The sequence below is a fragment of the Acomys minous genome, assembly GCF_964271855.1.
Source record: "Acomys minous genome assembly, chromosome: 6".
Taxonomy (NCBI): Eukaryota; Metazoa; Chordata; class Mammalia; order Rodentia; family Muridae; genus Acomys; species Acomys minous.
The window spans coordinates 58,732,883-58,752,582 of NC_140487.1; the positions used below are offsets into that span (position 1 = coordinate 58,732,883).

Sequence of the window (19,700 nt, forward strand, 5' to 3'; positions counted from 1 at the left end):
ACAAGAAAATCCCTAGGGTGCACTGCCCAGCTAGTCTACTTAGCAAATTCCAGGCTGTGAAAGATGCTATATGAAAAAACAATGGGTGGTAGTTGAGGAATGACACCCAAGGTTGTCCTCTGGCCCTCACATGCACATGCACACACATGCTTGCGCATACAGACACACACACACACACACACACACACACGAACACGAACCTCCATACACACAAATCTATTGGCTTTAACTTCAATGGACATAACATTGACTTTCTCTATAGTGTTCCCAAGTACTTCATCAAAAAGTAAATAAAAACAAAAATATTGAAACTAATACACAATGGTAGTCAAATAATATATCCAAATCTACAGCATGGAACAGCATGTCCAAGAGTTTCATTTTTACTGGCCATATTGTACAGCTGAAATAATGCAGTATGTTGTAAATTATGTACTCTCTTCAAATGCCCAAAGGGATTACCAATGAAAGAGCCCACTGGTTCCACGTGTTATCCTGAGGTGTTGATTCTGACAGGAAGAGCTCTCCACTATGGACAGCCAAACCTATCTCCAGTTCATAAAAACAGACTCCACCCCGGGGTCCAGGTCCCAAAGAGACAGATCACTGGTCAGAACGTGGTTGCACACTGCAACGCCCTGGGAGGTTTTAGGAAATGCCAATATCTTGGTCTCACTCCTAGAAATTCTTAATTGATTTAGAGTAGAATCCAGACCCTGGGGGCTTTACAGCTTCTGCAGAATAATTCTCACATGCAGCAAATGCTGCAGGCTGCTGAGGCAGAGCTCTCATTAAAAAAAAAAAAAAAAAAAAAAAAAAAAAAAAAAAAAAAGCAACAGGGTCATTGGCTCAGATGATTTCCAAAGTCTCTTTCCTGGACTTGTAAACTGCTAAGACTCTGTGTTTGCTCTTCGTGCTGACTATTGACTATTTTATGATCAATTATTTGTGAATGGGGACTACAATATTTTACATGTAGCAAGATGACAGGCTGTATACAACACAGACACACATCCACTGTATTGGATTCCTGTCTTTTCAAAATTATGGTTCAAGGCAAAGAGGCGAAGGAAATGCACAATATAATTTAGGCCATTACGAACGTGAAACCACCCTTTCCCCCTGAGCCCTGTGTCCTGGCTCAGGGGGAGCTTCAGCAGACAAATCCTCATTGGAAAAACTTAGAGTTGGAAATGGAATCTAATTGCTTCAAGGAAAACCATAAATGACTTTGACTTAGAATGTTCCAGAAGGGGAGGTGAAAAAAAGGGGGGGGGACAACTGCCAGCTGAAAGCAAAGGAATGAAGTGGGTCTAGTTACGCTCTGTACCCTTGCTGTATTGGATCCCTCTTCTCACTCCGAGCTTTTAAGTACTCTGTTTGGCACACACCGTCGGAATCCCTTCAAACAGCAGGCTGAACTTCACACAGGGGCCTGAACTCGTTCCTGCAAAGGGACTTCAAACCCTGGTTGCCAGCTGACTGCTGAAACATAGAAGTGCAGGGCCTGTGCCGATACAACTGCTTCCGGTAAGTTCAAGGGGTTTTGCCTAGTAGAAACAAGTTCTGGGTCTGATCGTAGCCTGCCACCATCCTGCAGGATGACTCTGGACAAACTATGCCCACCCCCCCACCCCACCACCACCACGACCTTTGCTGCTTCAAAAACCTTAAGAGAGTCGGCAGCCACAGATATGTTGGCTTGGGAACACAGGGTCGCTGAGGAACTCAGCAATGCTTCTGAAGAGGCCCTCTTCTGGCAGCAGAGGAAGAGGGGCCCTACTTTGCTGAGGTTCCTGGAACTTTGAACTTGGTGCAGCTTTGTGGTTTGGGCTATGAGCAGAGCTGAGACAGACAGTGGCGGTTAAAGTGGCAGTGTTTGGCACTCATGCACAGGGGAGCTCAGGAGGCTCAAGGCTGGGAGATCGCCACCACCTACGTATACAGCAAAGACCAGGAGCTGAACTGTTCCTCTGTGGAAAAGAGGCATCCACGTTACGTAGCTAGCAAATCAATGGCAAACTGTGAGTATCGAGCTCGTCAATTTTTTTTTTTTTATTTGAGAGGAGCAGAATGGGTTGGCAAACAAATAATTCTCATGCGTTGTGTGGAGCCCAGGGAGGTGAAGGATGCTGCCAGGAAGGGAGGACTGTCACTCAGACACAAGAATAAATCTCTGCAGTCTCAAAACTATTGGAGTCAGCCTTGCAGGCAGGTAAACAAGATTGGCAAGAACAGAACAGAAGGCGGTTGCTAATGAGCCACCCTGCAGCCTAGGAAGGCAGCAAATGATGGGGAACCTAGAAGGAGGCTGGGGAGGAGAGGAAAGCGAGGCAGAGACCCAGCATCACGGAGCGGGAGTTACCCTGGTCCTCCTGCAAGGAATGGAAAGGAAGCACGTTTTACAGGGGGGAAGCTTCAGCATACCAAACTGACTGCATAGACACTGCACTCCAAGAGACAGAAGAGAGCAATTTGGCACTTGATTCATAGTCTCTGCAACCTGCTCTGACTCTCCTGCTGCTGTCTCAGGCAAAGAAACTTGTTTGCCAGGACTCCATCTCTTGCCCTTGCCTGCTAGTATCTGAGTCTATTCTGCCTGTCTTCCAATCTCTGCTTTAACGACTCTTGTGCCCACAGCGGGATTTTGTTACCACACAAATCCCAGAGTCACGCCTGACACAATGGTCTCCAGGTCCCCGTGGGTTCTTAGGGCTGCTGAGCAAGTGAGCCAACCAGTTCAGGCTTTGGTGTTAGCTTGATATGAACTGAGTTACCTTGGGAAGAGGGCCCTCAGCGGAGGAGCCGCCTCGGTCGGATTGGCCTGTGTGCATGTCTGTGCGAATTTTTTCTTGCTTGCTTGCTGCTTTCGTAATCTACTGTGGGTGGTGCCACCCTAAGCGCGTGGCCCTGAGTTTCGTAAGACAGCCAAGCTTAAGACAGGGGAAACAAGCCAATAAGCACTGGTCCTCCACAGCCTCTGCTTGACTTCCTGCCTTGACTTCCCTCCGCAACGAACCCGGAAGTACGGCATGAAATGGACCCTCTCCTTCGGGAGCTGCTGCTGGTCGTGGTGTTTATCACAGCAACAAGGAAGTGTCACCACTCAGCAGCAAGCTCCCCTCTTCTGCCCTCATCCCAGCACCCCTACTCTTCCTGTCAGCCAAAGCTAACCTTACCCGCTGCCACCACCTCAGACACAAAATAGAGAAGACAGCAATCCTTTAACGTCCCTAACCATCAAACGTGTCTGTGTCTGCATCTACCCTCTCCTGTTTCCCCCGGTCAGGAAGAGAAGAGACAGTCACTCCTTTGAAACTGTGAGAACTGCTGTTTCCCCTATTCCTGTCACCTGTTTCTCCAGTTGCCCTGGGTCCTGTCCCTCAGCTTCACACACAGCCATCCTCATGGCTTCCTCCAATGCTTCAGCCCTCGCTAATTGCCTGTCCTCTTTCTTTTCCAGTGAGCCTTCTTTAATTCAGTGTGGTACATACCCTTGGCTCGAGTTGATCCCTGAATATCTGACGTCCCCTGCTTCACTGGAACCACTCAAACTAAGATCACCTGTGTCCAACGTAGAGATCCAAAGGAATGGCTTCCATCTTTAGTCTCTGTGAAGTTACTTCCTTGAGAGCCAGCTCTCCCTGGGCACTGGGAGGGCCCTCTGCAGCGCTTTCTACCTCCCTCAGATCCTGCTGCTCTCTGGATCCACTTTTCTCTGCTGGTCCCCAGCTGCTGCCTTTGTCTCTCCTAGCACCTGTTTGCCCTCTCTCCTCCATAAGACCACCACGATGCTCCACCAGGGAAACCATATGACCCCTCTACCTCAAATTCTCTGATGCCACTCATCCCTTACAGGACACGGGACCCTCTTGTGGTTAGAGAGGAGGCTCCCTACAGTCTGGTCCCCACAGATGGACAGGTCTGCCTCTGTCCCATGCTGAAGATAGGTGGCGAGAGCCATCCTGAAAAGCCTGTGCAAACCCAAACAAACAGAAGCAACATGTGATAACCAGAATCCAGGCAAGAAAGAGTAAATGGGGGGACAGTGGATTGTGAGAGAAGTGATGTGCACAGACTTGGATTAATGTCTCTTCGTGTTACTATTGTTTCATGTTTAAACGATGTTCTTCTCGCCCAGCTCGGCTCGCTCCTGTCTCTTTGTTTTTGCACAGCTGTTTTCTCTGTCTGGTGTGCTCCTTCCCACCTGGTGAATCACCCTCTCTTCAAAACCCATCCTAAATCGATGTCCTGCCCTTCACAAAAGCATTCTTTGTTTGCCTCTCCCAAAGCCTTCCCCTCCTGGCCCAGCAGATTCGCTGCCTCTTTCTCTTTCATCCATAGCATCTTGAAATAGCTTGACTACAGCAATCGTCCAACTGCGCTGTAGTGTTTTATGGAACTGCCTGCCTGTTTCCCTCGCCAGGCTGAGAGCTCCCTGAGGACAGGAATGTCTGAATCTGTCCAAGGCCCCGGAAGCAGCCATACCTGCCACCCAGCAGATGTAATGAATGATGGATTTTTGTTAGGTTAGGTCATTCGAAATTGCCGTTTCTATAGGTCACAAATGATCAAATGCCAGCAATTTCACATCATTTGGCCTATTAATATATATATATATATATATATATATATATATATATACTTAGTGTCCTTCTTATACTCTTCTAAGCACCTTGCAAGCACAGCATTGTGAATCCCAGGGGGATCCTTGAAGGATGGGACGGGAACTAGTGATGGGCCGCTGCGTAACTGCCCAGCACACTGGTGACAAAAGTGGGACAGTCACAGCCCACACCCTGGGTCCAGACTCCTGGATTCATAGAATTCTAGTGAGAAATAAATTCTAAGGGTCACCTGCCTGGCAGCTCAGAAAGCCAAGCACATAAATCATTCGTAAACGGTTTTCTGTCTTTCCTATCATTTGTCCAGTGTTGAAGATGATATGTTCTCTCACAGTGATGATTTAGTATTTCCCTCACACCCCTCCAAGGAGTCCATGCCTAACCCATCACTCTGTTGCTCCAATGTGTCGATTTCTGACTTTATGGAGACAAAGCACCCGAGACGCGCCCAGCTTACAGTAACCCTCTAAGGCTCACCACACCGACTCGGCCCTCAGCTTTGCTGCACTCTGCAGAAAAAGTTCCTCTTCTAAGCTCTGCTCAGATGTTCGAGTGCCGTCTAATCAGACATCTCAGGATCATTAGTGATGTGTCCCGGCTCTTGGGACAAATTAAACCAGTGTTCACCTGAAAGGAGTGGGTGCAGAGACACGAGAAATATTGAGTCAAGTCTGGAAATTTCTGACCAAGACTCACTTTAATGCCAACTAGTAAGAATATATAGAGAGAGCAAGGTCAATAGGATCTATTCTAATCCCTCTCTCCCCAGCCCCCAGGCAAGAATACAATAGCCTGAATCGCTCCCTGTAAGAACTTCCTATTTCTCTGGGTAACTCCCTGTAAGAACTTCCTTGATCCTCTGGGTGGTTCCAAGTTGGGACTTCCCTACATTTTTCAAAGGTAAATAGTCCAAGGATAGTCTAGATAGAGGCAAAGGTCAGCAACTCGAAGGTCACAGCATACAGCCTAAGCAGGGGATTTCTGACATGGCAGAATTTGGCATGGCTCCCCACACACTAGACGGTGTCTCCAAGTTCCATTAGGCCATGTTAACAGCAGGAAACCCTTCAGTAGCCCAGCAACCTAATATCCAGGGTGATGACACTGGGGAAAGAGGGCTCCAAATATTTCCATATTCCCTTCTAAACATTGAAATAAAAGCCAGACGTGACTCCCTAGTAATAATACAGTACCAAGGTGACTTTATAGCCTTTGCCCACAGATCCAAAACTGGAACCTCCTACTTAGAACACACTCATGCTGTTACAGCCATGCTTAATAATCAAGCTTTTATTTCCTGTCCTGTGGAACAATTCGGCTTGGGTTCTATCTGCTACGAATGCGATCTAACTATTGCATATTGGGGGACGGCATCTAATTTTCTCTCCGTTGCTTTGAACTGGACCTCTCTGAAGGCTCATCAAACATTTTGATCCTATCACACCAGGTCTGGATCCCAATTGGCATTAGCCATATACTGTATCATAATGCTTTTGCAGGTGCTGCCTTAAATTAATTGAGCTTATTTTTTAAGCTATGAAACAGTGTTGCCAGAAAGTTTCCCCAATATGTTTCAGCCGCTCTTTATTGTACACTTGCTACATGTTGAATCCTGTGCCGGGTGCTGAGACCACTTTCAAATCCCGTGGTGACGGAGGAGAGGCTGTTTGTGCACAGCAGCAGCTGACTGGCAACCACAGGTACCATGTTATCAGAAACACAAAAGAGTGGTTGAAGAGTCAGTGTGCCATGCAAGTCAAAGAAAGGAAAGTTGCTGTGGCTGGGCCTGACCTGCGGTCCGAGAGGTTGGGAGGCCTTCAGGGTTTAGAAAGAAAGAAAAGGGAAGAGATGCAGTGTGGCGACAATGACAGAGAACTATGCAATCCACCTTGTATCTGTATTCATGCCTAGGCCATTGCCACATCAGTCGGCTGCAGCCCCCTTTTTCTCTGTGCCATTATTAACTATGGGTGTCCGTGTCCTTGCTTTGCAGTCATGATGGCAGAAGAGACTGTAGCTCCCAAGGGTGCACACTGATTGTGAGTCCCTGTCCGTGCACATGCCTTGTAAGTACACACTGAAATCTCCTCTAACCATGACCTTCTATGGAAACTCGAGACAGACAAACAGACACTTTCCTCTAGTCTAGCTTGAGAGTGCTGATAGTACAAGGTGATATTTGGGGGATTTTTACCTAGAAACAGTGTTTGAAAGGAACTAAAGAAAGGGACGGGTGTGTTAGAGGTGGATTAAAAAAAAGTTACCCATCTAATCTTCTACCTAGCACTTTATCTCTTGCCCCCCAAACTCATTCCCTCTCTTTTCTAGAAAGGTCTTTAGCATTCTACTATCTTCAAACCCTCTTCACTCCTCAGCCTAGACCTTCCTACTCTCACTTCTCAGTAGTTACCAGCCTAGACACTGCAGTATTTAACATCAACATTGTAGCTTGCAAAAAATAAAAAATAAATCTTTTATTGTGTGGCTATTATTTTTTTTAAAACTTTAAACAATACTTAAAATGCAAAGAAGCAAGTAGAACCTCAGTCTCCTCCTCCGAAGATGATCACTATTCACAGTGGTGAGCGCTCTTCTGAGCAATCCCTCCATATATGCTCAAGCAGATGGCTGCCTGTGTGCGTAGAGATTTACATAAATTAGATCATATAATACTTGTTTTTTAAAAAGTAACTTACATTGCTTTTCCTGAACAATAAGCATAAATGTCAGTAAGCATAAAATGATGGTGCATTCCAACAACTTTGTATGCCACCGCTTATGTGACAAGTTCCCTGGAGGACAGGTGAAGAAGTTGATTTCTACTTTCTGCTGTCATGCAGGTCACAGCGAATATGTTTACACAATTATCTTTTCCCATACTGCCAGGATTTTAGTGCACTCATTCCTTAAAATTATCTTATAAATTATACATCTGCATAATATCCGAGTCTTGCCCGTTGCCTCTAATTTCTCCTGGCTGTCCCACCTCTCTGGTGGCTTCTCAGACTTCATGATGGCACCATTTTCCTGGCTTACTCTGAAAACATATATGTACTCCAGACTTTGTCCTTTGCTTATTCATCTTTTCTTTCGCCAGTTTTTAATCAACCAGGCTCCTTCACTCTCACCTAGGACAACTACTCATTTGGGGTTTCTGTTGTGAGGTCTTGCCTTGGGTTCAGATAGATATCTACTGGCTACCGCCCCCACACATCTTGTTACCTTGAGCCCATCCTTAACCCTGCTCAGATCCTTGAGTGCGCACCCATTGGGACGCTTCATGCCTCATCGCTTGTTCTGTTCTCTTGTGTGATTCGATGTCCAGTGTGGTGGTCTGAGTAAGAAATATTCGTCACAGGTTCATATGAGCACTTGATCCCCAGCTGGTGGTGCCAACTGGGCAGGTTCTGGGTCCTTAAGGATGTGGAGCCTTGCTGGAGGAAATATGTGACTGGGGTAGGCTTTGGGGGTTTAGAGCCTCGCCCACCTACTGCTCTCTCTGACAGAGCTGACAATGTTATCAGCCAGCTTCCTGTTCCTGCAGCAGCCATTCCTTTCTCCAGCTGTCAGGTCTTCTCGGCCATAAGGAACTGTTTCCTTCTGGAGGCAAAACAAACCCTTGCCTAAGTTACTTTTTGGTCGTGGTATTTTCTTTTTAATCACAGCAATAGAACGGTAATTAATACATCCAATAACTCTCCGAGTCCGTGAAATGTATGACCTAAAATCATACACCTGCCTTAAGGCTTTCTCAGAATCTACTGGCAGCCATGCTTGTAGCAGGCCAGGGAAGTCCTGACTGGGTGTGTATTGTTGACATAGACACACCCACGGTAAGAACCAATACCTCATCCCACAGGAGCAGCAAGATGTTTCCTGTGGGAGACTCGGAGGGATGGGGAAGAAAAGCCTTCCTTGGGTCCAAGTGCCAATGTTAGCAGTTCCCGCGAAAATGTATTCACCACAGCTTTCTCCCCCAGGATTTTATAGCCTAAAAATTCCTCCCCTAAAGAGATGGGTCCTGCTCAGACTAGCTAACCCTGCCTCCTTGTTTGGCTGCAAATTATAACCCCCTGCCCCTTGTTCAGCCATATGCAATAATCCCACCTCTCTGCTCAACTGTATATAATAAATGTGCTGTCCTCCTCAGGGTGGGCGTGGGAGGGGCTACGGCTTCTCCATTCAAGAAACCAGACTGCCTACTGGTTCTAGGTTTTGTGTCCCCGTGTCTATTGATACTTTAGTGTCTGTCATTTCTCTATTTCCTTACCACCACGAGTCAGGGTTTCAGGACCCAGGCCATGCAAGAACATGGCATCTGCTGCACCAAAGCAAGGAGTAAACTGAAGAAAGGACAGCAAGGTAGCTGGCAAAGAGGGGACCAAAACAGGAGGGAGGCAAAGGCACTTCCCAGGATGACAGAAAAGAAGTCCAGGGTAACAGCCACTCAAGCCACCCAGGACGGAACCCATCCCAGGTGAGCGAGGTGATGGAAAGCTCTTGGGAAATGTTGCCAAAAGGGAAGAGAGACTTCTAGAACAGACAATTTGAGCATACTGATAAGAGGGATGTTTGTACAATCTGAAAGGGTTGGGGATGGATTAGTGGCTGCTGCATAGGCATAAAAAGTATGGATCTATAGTGAGATATACATATACATATTTCCAGATACAGATATAGAAAGGTAGTCACACCTCAGCCTAATTTTCCATACGTTTAATGTTGTCTTTGTTGAGTTGTGCACGGATTTAATTGAAAATATAGATATAACTGAACTAGAAAACCAGACTAAAGAAAGTTGTTTACATATATAAATCCATAAGGAGTTGAGATATCTGTCAGAATTGAGTCCCCATTTTCTATATTAAGGCTGTGAATAAATAGCATCTAAAAAAGATAGTACTTAAAGAAAGGGCTTGGAAGATAATTAATTAGTATAGTTTGCCACACAAACACAAGGAGCTGAGTTCCATTTCTAGAACAAAAAGCCAGGCATGATGGCACACACCTGTAATTCCAGTGCGGGGGAGACAAAAGGATAGATCTCTGGGATCCAATTGCCAGGCAGCCTAGCTTACTTGGCAAGTTCCAAATCATGTTTCAAAAACAGAGGTTAACAGTGTCTGAAATAATGACACTTAAAGTTAAATTCTGGGCCTCACAAATATGTACACATGGATACATGTACACTCACCTGAACACACATATAAATACACACACACACACACACACACACACACACACACACACACACACGAACATAAAGAGAGAGACAAAGGGGAAAGAGAGAGAGAAAATTAAAAGATTAAGCTAAGAGGAGACAGGAGTCAGGAGTGGAAGAATAGGACCAGATCATGTTTTCCATGTATGTGCAAAAGTCCTTTTGGACTTTAAAGTATGTGTGTTATATAGTTCTTTGTTTTTTAAAAAAAAAAAAAGAAAACTTAGGAAGTTCAAAATATCTGTTAATAGGGGTGCTGGAGAGAAGGATTGGTGGCTAAGAGCATGTGTTGCCCTTCCAGAGGCACAAGTTCCATTCCCAGCAGCCTCCATTAGGAGGCTCACACCCCTTATAACCCCAGGTTCAGGAGTCCAGCACTCTTTTCTTACCTCCGCAGGCACTGCACACACACAGTATCCATAAACACAGGCAGCCACACACGCCTGCACATAAATAGTAAATATTGTAAAATGTATTAATTAATAGGAAAATGATTAAATAAAAACACTCCTTTCATGTAGTAGATCATGGGATACTGTTTTTAAAAAATAAGAAATGTACATAGGTAAATAGACAGGTGTCCAAAATACACTAAAAAAATAAGAAAAGCAAGTCGCAATTAGCTATTATCTGATTTTCTTCCCACCCCAACATTAAGAAAAGCCACTTTTCAGAATGAAACAAATTAGAGGAACAGTAAACAGACAACAATTTAGGAGGTGAAACCTCATTCCCTACAAGATGGCTTTCAGTAATTGTTTTTACTTTGTATAAGAAAAACAGTTTGTTTTGTTAGTTTCTTGTTAAAAAGTTATAACAAATATTTCTCATAGACACTGAACACCTTACATTCATAACATGCCTGTCCCATCAACCCTTAAACTCCTTGTGACTGCTTCTGTACAAAGTCGAAGGTCACTGAGACTCAAACTGAAAGGCAAAACTCAAACAATCATCTCATTAGATGCTGGAAAGGCCTTTGACATAATGCAACACTGCATCATGATAAACGGCCGGAAGAGATTAGGGACACAAGGGACACACCTCAACATAATAAAGGCAGCTTGCAGCAAGTCCACAAAACACAAACATCACCCACCTCCAATGGAGAGAAACTCAGAGTACTTTCACTAGAATTAGGATCAGGACAAGACTGTCCAAGGCAGTACTTGAAGTCTTAGCCAGAGCAATAAGATGACTGAAGGAGATCACGAGGATACACGTTGGAAAGGAAGAAGTCAAATTATCTTTATTTGCAGATGACTTGACAGTATACATGAGTGACACGAAAAATCCCACTGGGAAACAGCTGATAAACACCTTCAGCAAAGTTGCTCTATACAAAATTAACTCACAAGAATTAGTAGCCCTCTTATATACAAATGAAAATGGACTGATAAAGAAATAAGGGTAATAACGCCTTTCACAATAGCTTCAAATAATAGAAAATATCTTGGTTAACTCTAACTAAGCAAGTAAAAGGTTTGTATGATTTAAAAAGAAGACTTTAAGACATTGACAAAGAAATGAAGAAGATAACCAAGATATGGAAAGATCTCCTATGTTCATGAATCGGTAGGATGAACATGGTGAAAATGGCCATCTTACCAACAGCAACCTACAGATTCACTGTGATCCCCATCAAAATCCCAACACAATTCTTCACAGATCTTGAAAGGACAATTATACTCAGCTTCATATGGAAACACAAAACATCCAGGATATCTAAAACAATCTGAACAATGAAAGAACTGTGGAAGGGTCTCACCACCCCCAACCTCAAAATGTACTACAGAGCTATAGTAATAAAAACAGCATGGCATTGGTACAAAACAGACAATGTTGATCAGTCAACAAAATCAAATTGAAGACCCAGACACAAGTCCACACACCTGATTTCCTAATAAAGAAGCCAGAAATACGCACTGGAAATAAAGAACACATCTCCAACAAATGGTGCAAATACACATATTCCCCCCTTTAGCCCTATTTTTTTTCATATATGTTATAGCTTCTAGTGTTGTGTTTTTATGGGATTCCTGAGTATGTGAATGGATGGGTCTCTGAGTCTGTATCTGTTTCTTGTGCCTTTTCTTGAGTTCTTTTCCTTCTGTTTGTTTTTCTCCTATTTAAGTGTTATTTGTTTTGTCTTATTATATTATATTATATTATATTATATTATATTATATTATATTATATTATATTATTATTCCTTAGAAGTCTGTCTGTTTTCTAGTGAGACACAAAGGGGAATGGGAGAGGAGGGAGGGAAGAACTAGGAGGAGTAGAGGGAAGGGGGTGGGGACCATAATCTGGATACATAATATGAGGAAAATATCTATTTAAAAAAAAAAAAAGAAAAAAGTCTCTCCAGGGAAGGCTTCTCTTGACTTATCTTCTTAATGCTGAGATCTTTTAATATAGTTCCTCATGTTGTGGTGTCCCCCCCAGCCATAAAATTATTTTCATTGCTACTTCACAACTGTAATTTTTTCTACAAGTTTTGTTATGAATCTTAGTGTAAAAATGTGTGTTTTCCAATGGTCTTAGGGGACCATTGTGAAAGGGTCATTTGACTTCCAAGGGGTGGGGACCCATCGGTGGAGAACCACTGACTTACAAACTGGTCTAGCAGCCAGCCTGTTCTAGCCTCGAGTGCCAAAGTTAAAAGCGCTACTGCTCCACCCACTGTGTAGGGGCGGCCCACTCCTGTGGCACTGTCCCTGTCCAGACCACTTCTTACTCCTCCTCAGGCTCTGACAGTTTCTCTGTCACTTGCTTTCAGATGTCATGCGGGAATCCCAAGCTCAAAACCTCATGAAGCATGGCCTTCCCACCCTAGAACTCACCACGCTGCCCAGCAGAGACTCTTTGTGCTGGCTCCCTTTCACTATTCACTCCGTAACAGCAGAGCCTGTGTCTTATGCGTCTCTACATCCTGAGCCCAGCATCGTTTCTGACAAACATTTGATACACGTTGATGTGAACTGAGCAGTTCCAGTGCATGTTGATGAAAACCCATTAGTCATAGGCTTAGATTAAGCATTGCTACTAATCTCTAACTGTGAAAACAATGTCTGTGCACTGGCTGTCTCTAATCTCTAACACCCTGGAAGATGGCAGAGTAGAGGGACCAGGTACGGTGGTCTCCACACCTGCCTCCATGTACTAGGGATAACTCATCAAGTGGTGGGCATGATGAAAGCAGGGCGCCTCTGATGATGTGCAACAGTCCCCTCCCCCCTGCTTATTAAGGATGCTGTGGATACTTCCAGGCCTGAGACTCTTTGCCCACAGGCACGCTATGATTATGAAAGCTGACCTTGTCGATGCCACGAGTTGATCTTTTAACCAGATCCCGGGTGCTCAGAGATAATCCGACAGGCCTAACTTGCTGACACTGTGTGGAGCAAAGCTAATCTTATCTTTCCTTGAATCCAGGCAGTTTCAGTCTGCGGCCAGAGTTTTCTCCCCTCACAAGTCAGGGCTCAGATGGGCTCCCAGTGACGTAATAATCTAAATGTAATGGGTGACAGCTGAGGTCTCGCTGAGCTCAAAGTCTCCAGATTGATCGTTCCTCTGAGCCCACAAGAGCTCCTTCTCTCTCTTTCACCTGTGCTGTTAGAACCACATCCTAGAACTCACTAGTGCCAAAGGCTCAAATGGCAAATAGCCAATGCTTGGGAACAGTTTCATTTCGTGTTTTTCTTGGTAGATTAGATTAGATTTTTACATAAGTAATTGAAAAATGAATATCTATAAGGGACTTAAGGAGGAAGACAGGCTTTTAACAACGGTGGTCTTATAGGTTTGGTTCTTCAGACCAGATAAAAATTTTATGTAATTATAAAGCAAATTTGAAAATATTCTCTGTACATGAAAATAAAATAACCACACAGAGATAAACATTTCCAAACAGTGTTAAACGCCATAGTCTCATGGCCTAGGTCCCTCGTGTAACTTAGGCAGTTCAAAAGCAGTCGCAGAGAAGAAATCCTAGAGGGTGTTTCGAGTTTTAGGATCACTGGTGGTGGGTGTGTTCCGAGGCGGTTGACAGATAGTGTAGTATATAAACATACGTTAAAATGGGGAAGCTGATCTGCCTGGTGGCTCAAGTCTGTAACCCCAGCTACTCAGGAGGCTGAGACTGGAGGATCATAAGTTCAAGGTCCTGCTGAGGGAGTGCCAAGCCAAGCTGCCTCACAGTGAAAAGTAAAGGCCCAGAGATTATAATTTAACGGGAGAGCACCTGGCTACCGTGCACAAAACCCTAAGTCCAAAGCTCAGTACTGCAGAAAGAAAGGGATTGGGTGGGAGGAAGGGAGAAGGAGAGGGAGAGAGGGAGGGAGGGAGGGAGGGAGGGAGGGAGGGAGGGAGGGAGGGAGGGAAGGAGGAAGGGAGGGAAAAGAAAAAGAAAAAGAGAAAGGAAGGAATGGAGATAAAATATGTGTATATTGTAAAGCAATCATTTTTGTCACCAAATGAAAACAGACACGAGCATAAGATTTATCATTCTAAAACCAAAATGTAAGTGCCAGTAGACATTTGTGATATATTTAATACTTATAATGAAAAATATCTCACCTGCGTTTGTCCACTGAAAAGGCTTAGCTGCAACAACAAACCCAGTGGCAACAAGTCCTCAGGGAGTCGGTGAGTGGCTGCTAATGGCAGCCTTCAGATACAGCAGCCACAGAGATCCGAAGCAACGGCAGGTTTCGAAACTGAAATGGAAAAGCATGAGATGAGCCTGGAGTGTTTTGTCAGAGCAGAGAGCTGGGTGTCTTTCAATGACACTCAGTGTCATCTCATAAGGAGCCAACTTTAATAAGGAAAGTCAGGGCAAAGTGAAATATATATATATTTAAAATATCACTGAACAGAGGGGAGAGAGACAGCCTAGCAGTCACAAGCACTTAATCACTCTTGCAGAGGACCCAAGTTCGGTTCCCAGCACTCACTCTGAGCAGCTTATAGCCACCTGTAAATCCAGTTCCAAGGGATCCAACATCCTCTTCTGACCTCCCCCAGACACCTGCACATACCTGGCATAATACTCACAGTCACATAAATTTAAAAGATAAAAATTAAACTCTACAAAGTCAAAATCATGGAGTTCAAATTCTACTATAAGCAAAAATCATACCCTTTAGAAAATGTCAGGAAGCCAACTCGCGGCTTTGAGGACTCCTCAGGAGAGGGGAGTGATCACGCACGCATCCTTACTGTCTCACACACCACCTCTCAGGGAAGCTGATGACAGGGCATCCTGATGAAAGCACTCTACTTAATAAACGGTTAACTAACAGCTAGTTAATTCACTAGCGAGGAAGAAGGAGGCAGAGGGCGGGGAGAGAGCATGCTATTCTGTGTCCCTTAGTATAAAAACAGCTCTGCTTTTTATGTTAGTCTCGTAAAGAGAAAGATTCTAAATCTGACCAAGCACCTACACCCAATTAACAGCTTATAAAAAATTCAGGAAGAGGCCAGGGTTAAATTACTACAGGGAAGCAGAGGCAAAATCCAGCATTTGGGCAATTCTACAGAATCAGGGGAGGGAAAGTTGCTCGAAGGAAACTTTAGGGAAAAGAGAAGTCAGGCAAGAAACTTCCTGAACAAAGGGACGAGTCACATAGAACAGCAGAAGGGCTGAAATGGGTACTGATGACAATGAGTCGCGTTTCCTTAATGTGAGAGTGCTTTTCTACTTTACCTTTTAAAAAAAATAAATCTTATCTTCTTAAAAGATACACTTTGAGATGTGAACAGGTAAAACTGTGTGACGCGTGGGATTTGCTTCAGAAGGAACCAGATCAGAACCATCTGCAGAGGCAGCTCTGGGGCGTGACTACAGGCTCCAAGCTGAGTGACGGGTGCGCTGGAGTGCATCAGGTATTCTTTCTTCTTTTACATATTGGGAAAATTTTTTCCATGACAAAAGCTGTTTTAAAAATAGGTATGTGTGCGTCATCAAACCCGTGTTCATGGCAGCATCTTTCACATAAAGCTAAAGATGGAAGAAACACATGCCTGTGACCCAGTGAATGGACTGACAAAATGGTGTTGTACATGAGGTAGCTTCTGACGTGTGCGAGCACGGGGGATGTCGTGAACCTTGAGGATGCTAGGCTAAGTGAAATAAGCCTGAAACAGCAGCCATAAACCATTGACTACATTTATATGGCTACTTAGAGTACAAACAGTGGCCGGACACCAGGAGCAGGAGGGAGTAGTGGGTTGGTTTTTTTGTTTTGTTTTGTTTTGTTTTTTCAGGGGGGGGGAAGGCTCCCATGGGTACTGGTTTCAGTTTTACAAGATAAAGAAAAAAGCTCTCGAAGACTGGTTTCATAACACGGAGGATGCACTTAACCTCACTAAACTGTGCACTTAAAGATGGGATGGTAAATTTGTACGGTGTTTATTTTCCTAATTAAAAATTAAAACGCTTAAAAAGAATAAGTCCAGCTCAGCAAAGAGTTTGGAAGAAAGGGCAGGAAAGGGAGATGTTACATAAGCAAAGAGTCTTGGGACCATGAAAGGGAGAAATAAACCGAGATGGAGTTGGTGTCTGGGTAGTGCACAAAGACTGAAAGCCCCCAAAAGAGAAACTGAGTCACGGGGGAAACCAGTGACCTCCAGAGCAGCACAGACTCTGTGTTCTAGTGATTGTGGTTTGCTGGGGGACCCGAGCTCCAGGCTCCAGGTTCTGTATGGCCTCCGCCATGTTGATGGGGTCCTGGCGCCTGAACCGAGGGCAAGCCCAGCTCACTCTCCTAGAGACTTGCACAGGTCGCCATGGCCTGGCCCAACCAATGTAACAGCAGATTCCTTTCATAACCCCTCACTGCCACTCATACATGTCAAGATTCCTTGGAAATAGTAGGCCTAAGGAGACAGGAAGTTAAAATTGCATTTGAAGTTGCTGGTTTAATTTTAACGTTTTAACTTGGAGATGGTACATGAGCTCTAAGATGGAAAACTTTCTGCAAAACTGACAAATAAGCTTTTATACACAAATGCTTAAATACCTTCTCAAAACATCAAGTACTCTGCTAAAAGATAATAATGTATTATGACCAAGAAAGAGGTACTTTGTGTAATTGGAAAAGGCAAAGTATTGTAAAATACCCATTATCACCTTTTAAGTCTCGTGTAGAGCAAATTTTATACAATGTAATTAAAAGGAAAAACAATGCAGATTAAGCATTAGAATTGAAAAGGGTATCAGAGCTCCTTGCAAAAACATCATGGAGTCCTCGGTGTTCAGAACAAGGGTTTAAGACTAATGAACAAATATGTATTCAAAGAGATTTGGTAGCAGAGCCAATGGAAAATGGACTTTGAATTACTTTTATTCCAGGTCATCTTTTCCAGGACCCTAATGAAGTTAAATAGTGCACTGAAAATTGCCATGTTTAGTTCTTTGACTAGAGGGAGTTTTTTTTTTTTTAATGTATATATATTTGTACCACAGTAGTTAATTGAGTGAAAAAAAAAAAAGAGTTGACTAAGGAATACTGAAAAGTATCAAAAACAATAGACCCTATCTGAAAAGCTTTGTAGGGTTGTCTGAAAATTCCTAATATATTTTAATGGGATATCTTCATTGCCACCTGTTGTTCACCTGTTGTCAAAATATCTCCAAGATAGTTTCTTGTCAGGGCCAGAACTGTAAGAGCCCCCAGTGGAGCACAGGGTCATGCCCCACAATCTCAACACTCTGAAGCTGAGGCAGGTGGATTATGAGCTTGACGTCAGCCTGAACTACATAGTAAGAATCTGTCTGAAAACAAAACAAAAGGATGATACAGACCAGCTGAAGCACTGGACTGCGGTGCTGGGGCAGCGACTATGGGGCCTGGTTATAAGGCAAGGACAGATTCTGACGGTGAGAGCAAAGCAGAGGCAGAACTCTGAAGACAGCCCTGTTAATGCAAGTAGCATCTGAAATGGGAGTATCCTGAGGTGATCTTACTTTGAGTTCTCTGTTGCAAATGCTTATATATCTACTCCTTGTGCCCTGTAGACATACAGCTTCTTAACAACTGCCCGCTGGGCTTCTCTAACTTGGCGATGCTAGACTCAGCCTTGATACAGTGTCTGACATGCAGAACGAATTTAATATTTGCTATTGGCGGTCTACTTGAGTGCTTGACTAGTCTTAACAGTCTTCCGGATCTACACCCTGAGCCTCTTTTCTTATTGAGAGTTCAAAATCCACCTTTCCAATTGAGTGTCAGACAGCTCTCCCTGTCTGCATAGACACTTCAAATGATAGGAGCCCCACGCCCCAACCAAACCCACAAGGCTTCCCAGCCACTCCCAGCAACCCATGGCAACGCTGTTTTTCTACCACTCTTCTAATTCCCTTCCTCAAAGAATATCCAAGCAGGCAGAGATGTTTTTAAAAAGAAAGCAGGCGGTCTTGAAAGACATGCATTTTTGTAGGCTTCAGTCTGAACAGATTGACAATATGGAAATGAGGGAGACCTTAGCAGTAACCTCAGACGTTGCTGAGGAAACGTGATGGATGTGTGTGGGTTTTTCTTCTTGATGCATCCTTCCTGAGAGACCTGTCCTGACCGTACCCAATTAGGTCTACTGGGGCTGCCAATCACAGGTCTTCACTCCTCTTGATCACATGGCCAATCAGAGTCTCACTTCCTACAGACGTCATACTGAGCAGAGGCTCCCAGGGACGCAGTGAGGACTGAGTCACTTCAGGGTCCAAGCCTTACCCAGAATTCCCAGAGTTGGCCTGAGGTCTGTTCTCCTTAAGGTCTGCACATACGTACTTAAGTCCGCAAGCAGCACGGCACACATTCCTGCAAGTATGCTTTCACTAAACCATTTCTTCCCCTTCAGGGTCTGCTTTGAATAACCAATGTAAAAAAAAAAACAAAAACAAAAACAAAAAAAAACTGGACACAAAGAAAACCTAGAGAATACTGGGAGCTGTGGGAGATGAGCATGGATTGTTTAGTCGTTTTCAAAATGCCTGAAGACAAGGCAGATGTGAGAGGTTTGTAGTGAGTTTTATAATGCAACCTAGGGCTGGAGACTCTAAGGAAATAAAGCAAATAAAAGGTCTCCAAAAGGGCGAATGTTTTCAGGAGATAAAACTCTACACCCACCCACACTCAGACTTCAATAAGAAGGCTAGGAAACCCTCTACAGGTGTCAGTAGCTGGGAAGTCCTCATGTTTAAAAGGCGTGGGGGAAGCTGCAAGAAGGGGCTGAGAAGCAAGGCCATACACAAAGCTCAGATCAGGGTGAGCTTCTGAAGCCTGCCGATATTTGTCATTATTGGTGGGAAGTAAGGAAAACGGAATGTTAGAGGAAAATAATTAACGTTGCACACTTCATCTCGGACCCCGCATTGAGTGATTTAAGTATTTCTCCTAAATTAAAAGAGAGAGATGGGAAAGGAGACAGAGATAATTGAGCTCCGTGTTTGAAGTCACCCTCACTCAGGGGACATTCTTCTTCTAAACTAGGTGTATTGTAAAATGTCTGCTGTTAATACAAGAAGAGAAGCAGAAATGCAAGCCATGTCCCCTGTGTGTAAATATTTCAGGGTTGCAGGGCCAACTCAGCCCATGCCTACCCCCGAATTTCTTGCTGCCACCACCATGCTTTTCCAGCTGAGATAAACCTTTGCCCCCTTAAGCTGCTTTCTTGTTTGGTTGGTTGGTTGGTTGGTTGGTTGTTGTTGGTTGGCTGGCTGGCTGGTTGATTGGTTGGTTGGTTGTTTAGTTGGCTGGCTGGCTGGCTGGTTGGTTGGTTGGTTGGCTAGTTGGCTAGTGGGTTGATTGGTTGGTTGGTCGGTTGGTTGGTTGGCTGCCTGGTTGGCT

The 19,700-nt window shown here is 44.3% G+C and overlaps 1 long non-coding RNA gene across 3 annotated transcripts in view; it reads right to left on the reverse strand.

The window, feature by feature from the left end:
- The window catches only part of LOC311599158, a 71,342-nt gene that overhangs the window by 46,412 nt on the left and 5,230 nt on the right, over window positions 1-19,700 (reverse strand). For all 3 annotated transcript variants that reach the window (XR_014779792.1, XR_014779793.1, XR_014779794.1), the window contains exon 2: window positions 14,431-14,570. This is a non-coding gene — a long non-coding RNA (uncharacterized lncRNA). The remainder of the gene's footprint in view (window positions 1-14,430; window positions 14,571-19,700) is intronic.